Below are 5,025 nucleotides of genomic sequence, written 5' to 3' on the forward strand. Positions count from 1 at the left end.
GGGGGGGGGGGGGGGGGAACCATTTGATGTATCCGACATTTCTTTTATTAATTTTTACATTTATTCAAGGTTTGAAGTCTTATGTGAATTTGAAGTGGTTATCAGATTTGCAGAACAAGATCGAGAGCTTGAAACGGATTGAGGGCCTCAATAAACTAACTGAAAGTAGCACAAATCACCACACAACCATATTTTACAATTTTTTTTTCCTTGTTGAGTTTTTCAAATTTGAAGCTTTCAAGAGCTTTGTTTAATTGCTGAAATTTGAATTCTATTCAGAGTATAAATAGGATTAGGCTTTCATCAGTTATGAAGCTATTGGTTGGAGGACTTGGATTTCAGAGCCTTCCAGTCACTGTAAATGCTAACATTTCATCAAATACAAGTACGTGAATTAGATGACAATATTTAGAATCTGATGCTGCCTTTTATCATCACATACATGGTATTAAAGTTAAATTTCATTTCTAGCCATTAATATATACTATCCATTGTTGAACAGAATCATCATATTTGAATTGAGAAATTAAGTTGATTGTTATACTTCATCTAGTCTCCAATTTTATTTACTGTGTTGTTCACAGGAATTGAAACCTTCTGTTTTTCACAGGAATTGAAAGCTTTGAAGTATGAGGATTTTCTTAAATCAAACAGAGTTTCTAAGGGCTTTCTAAGAAATTTAATTTTATCCTCTCCTTATTTTCTATTATTGGAAGTTTCATCATTTATCCTATCCTTATTTTCTATTATTGGAAGTGTTTTTTATTTTTATTTATTTATTTATTATTATTTTTTTTTTTTGGAAAATTTACTCAGAAGATTGAGTGATCTTGATCCTGATGTTTAACTCGTCTAGCTATATGTTAGGCAACATTCTTCTACCCAAAATTAAGCCACCTCTAGTATAATTGGTTTTATATACTTTGCTTAATGATAATGTAAAATGAGGACAAAAAATGTTGAATTATCTTTATTTTCTTCTACTGATTTTTATTCATGATCAACAGTTACTTTCTTTGCATTCTTATATGTACAAGTTTCATAAATTCAAAGTTACTGACATGTAATTCAAGGTTTGAAGTCTTATATGAATTTGGAGTGGTTATCAGATTTGCAGAACAAGATCGAGAGCTTGAAACGGATTGAGGGCCTCAATAAACTAACTGAAAGTAGCACAAATCACCACACAACCATATTTTACAATTTTTTTTTTCCTTGTTGAGTTTTTCAAATTTGAAGCTTTCAAGAGCTTTATTTAATTGCTGAAATTTGAATTCTATTCAGAGTATAAATAGGATTAGGATTTCATCAGTAATGAAGCTATTGGTTGGAGGACTTGGATCACTGTAAATGCTAACATTTCATCAAATGCAAGTACGTCAATATTTAGAATCTGATGCTGCCTTTTATCATCACATACATGGTATTAAAGTTAAATTTCATTTCTAGCCGTTAATATATACAATTCATTGTTCAACAGAATCATCATATTTGAATTGAGAAATTGAGTTGATCGTTATCCTTCATCTAGTCTCCAATTTTATTTGCTGTGAAAGTTAATGAAAACCTTCTGTTGTTCACAGGAATTGAAAGCTTTGAAGTGAGGGTTTTCTTAAATCAAACAGAGTTTTCATCATTTATCCTATCCTTATTTTCTATTATTGGAAGTTTCTTCTTCTTTTTTTGGAAAATTTACTCAGAAGATTGAGTGATCTAGATCCTGATGTATAACTCATCTAGCTAGATGTTAGTCAACATTCTTCTACCCAAAATTAAGCCACCTCTAGTATAATTGGTTTTATATACTTTGCTTGATGATAATGTAAAATGAGGACAAAAAATGTTGAATTATCTTTATTTTCTTCTACTGATTTTTATTCATGATCAACGGTTACTTTCTTTGCATTCTTATATGTACAAGTTTCATAAATTCAAAGTTACTGACATGTCATATACCCTCACTGAAATGGGATTCAAGTCTTTTTGTTGTTTACTATACAAGTATTCAATGCTAGAAAAAACAAGATCAAGTCAATGGACGAGGTAAAGTCTCTTACAAGTGTGTGGGCATTCAAGGATTAATGTTTATAATCTTCCTTTTTCTTAACCTCTGGTAGACAATGATACCAGTTAAATTTGCAAGCTTAATCAGATGAAAGAGTTGAATACTGGTCAATACTGCTGCTCAGTGACTTCACCAAATTATTCAACCTACCTCAGAGAGGCCAATGGAATCTGGGACGAACAACAAGTCTATGAAAGTCCTTTGGACTACAGTAATGGCACTTGCTAGCAGATCATTTGATGGATCTCTGGTGGAGTCCTGCCATTGGGCAGATGGTATACCATTGAATCTCCGACTCCATGAAATGCTTCTAGAAACATGCTTCGATATTAATGATGAAATGTCCATTATAGATGAAGTTCGTGAGCTTATGGAACTCGCTAAGCAAAACTTGGAAAATCCTAGGACTGAACAACTGTTGCGCAATCTTTGCTTTACATGAGTCCCTTCAATATAACTAAATGCAATCTTGTGCCTAGAATTATCGAAAGGCCTTTTTTTTTTTTACTGAATGCTGGAGTCAAAATGCAGAGGATATGTTGGAGGGGGACTCAAAATATTGGCGAAGGGTGTTTCCTTGATTAGAAGAAAGGACATGTTAGCTCAAGAAGTGTTTAATAAGATTCTTGGTTGGAGTTCAATGTGAGATTATAAGATTGATGAACTTGTAGATAAGGACATGAGTAGTCGATATGAAAGATGGTTTGACTTTGAAATCGAAGCATTTGAACTCGGGATATAGATAGCAGATCGGGGTTCTTAATTTTTTTTGTTAGATAAAAAATTTATAAAAATTTGCTCTTATTTCAACAGTTTCTTTTATGATTCAAGTGTATGGATTCGAATTCGTAATGAAATTATTATTTTTTGTAGTCCAGAAGCTCTTGGTAAGGAGTAAATATTTAATTTTGCAAGGCCAATTTGCATAAATAGCTTTGAAAATAGGGAAAAATGTAGAATTCAAAAAAAAAAAAAAAAAAAAAAAAAAAAAAAAAAAACATAAAATGGCCCATGATAACAGTCAAAAAGTGCTGCAAAAAAATAATAATAATAATAATCAAACAAGCAGAATATAAGCACATGCAACATTCAAAAAATGTTGTAAAAAGATTATTATCATCATTCAAAAAATGTTACAAAAAGATTATTAGCAATATTTAAAAAACATTATAAAAAAATTATTAGCATCATTCAAAAAAGTTGTAAAAAAATTATTTGAATCAATTAAAAAATGTTGCAAAAATATTATTAATAACAGTAAATGAACGTTGCAAAAAATAAAAGACAACATTTTCGAAAGCCCTTTCACAATGTTTTTTGAATGTTGTTGTATCCTTCTACTCTACGACAATATCAAAGCCCAGAATATACGCAAGAACGTTGTGAAAGGTCATTCGCAACATTTTTTGATTGTTGTAAAAAGTTGTTTTTGTCGTAGTATTTTTAACTTCTTCTCGTGTTTTTGGGTGTGAAAATTGTTGATTTGAATTGCTAGGTATTGGAATTAATTTAGCTAAATTAAGCATGATCTCACTCTTGGATCGAGCACAACAATGCACATTGGCATTTACGAATTCACTATTTCATCATTCATTATTATTTTCGAGTGAGAACAAAGCCAATGGTTCATGATTCTAATGTGGCTGAATCTTTCTTTGTTTCACAAGTAATAAATTTCAATGATTGATGGTTGCATTACTATTTCACGAAGTTAAGAGTACTACACTTGAAGCGTGCTATGAATTTGCTAAAGAAAATAATCAACATGTTTCTATGCATTCTGCACATGTAGGAGGGAAGTTAAATTTTCTAGTTGAGTAAGTTCGAACAGTGTGTTCGTAAACTTGAAGCAAAATTGAAGCCATGTTTTTCCTTGGCCTAAGAAATTGCATAAGAACTAGCAATCCCTTGACTTAAGAAATAATTCAAACAAAATAGTATTTTAATAAACACTAAGAAATAATTAAAAGGCGAAATAGTCTTTTGAAATGATTTTAACAATCTGGACATTTAGAATATTAAAAATCAACAATTCATATACTTCATGCACATTGGATTTCAAGCACGCAATCATTCATGAACTAGTGTTGAAAGAGAGCTACCTAGCTCCCTTGTAAATCTACGTTGGAGAAGTTTATATTTGCTCAAATTCCATCAAAAATTCAAATTGCGTCTTTCACCTCAAACAATTGACTAATCAATATTCACGTCCCATTGACTACAATGGAAGGAAAAATTAATTAATTTTGCATATAGATATCTTAGTGAAATCTAGAAATTAATAGCCCTTATTTCTCTACCATTCTTCAAGAACTCCTTTTTTTTTCTTGCTAAAACTTATTTTCAAACACACATTCTCACAAAAAAAAAAAAAAAAGAAAGAAAAGAAGGTAGCCTCTTTTGAATGGGCATCAAATAGGGGCAAAATGTACTTTACTATAGATGATAGGTTAAGCATAAATATTGACGGGCAAATAGAGAACCTTGTCTAATTTAAATTGTAATAATAATTAGAGCATGGTGAAGATATAAACTACTAACAAATCCACGAAGTTCCTCAATTTGATTTTCAATTTACAAAATGATAATAACTATAAGAACAAGTACTTACAAATAGAAATAGCGATTGATGTATTGTGATTTGTTGGGTGAAAATACACAAGACAATTTACCAATTATTGACATTGTTTAGGCATATTTAATTTATATTTACAACATACAGTAAATTATTAAAATATATAAGAAAAAGAAATAATGAAAACCTGCAGTGGTTGAGCTAAAATACTTACCAACTATATAGACCAAATCCAATAACTTAAGCATACTTCAAATTTGATTTGAATATGTGAAATCTTTGACCATTCAGAATCAAGGCCTTTTTCTTCCCTACACTTCTCCAACCATGGGCAATCTGAGATATATAAAATTTTTAGGTTGGTGAGGCGTTGCATTGCTTCCTT

General features: G+C 30.7%; 1 long non-coding RNA gene across 3 annotated transcripts in view; it reads left to right on the plus strand.

Annotated features, from left to right (window-relative positions):
- LOC111394496 overlaps positions 1–2,565 on the plus strand; it is a 2,690-nt gene extending 125 nt beyond the window's left edge. For 2 of the 3 annotated variants that reach the window (XR_002702620.1, XR_002702619.1), the window contains exons 2-4: positions 70–445; positions 2,016–2,340; positions 2,419–2,565. This is a non-coding gene — a long non-coding RNA (uncharacterized LOC111394496). Of the gene's footprint in view, positions 1–69; positions 446–2,002; positions 2,341–2,418 lie in introns of all 3 variants that reach the window. The other variant, XR_002702621.1, reaches the window with a different exon arrangement.
- The last annotated feature ends 2,460 nt before the right edge of the window (positions 2,566–5,025 follow it).

This window comes from Olea europaea, chromosome 5 (genome assembly GCF_002742605.1).
Source record: "Olea europaea var. sylvestris chromosome 5, O_europaea_v1, whole genome shotgun sequence".
Taxonomy (NCBI): Eukaryota; Viridiplantae; Streptophyta; class Magnoliopsida; order Lamiales; family Oleaceae; genus Olea; species Olea europaea.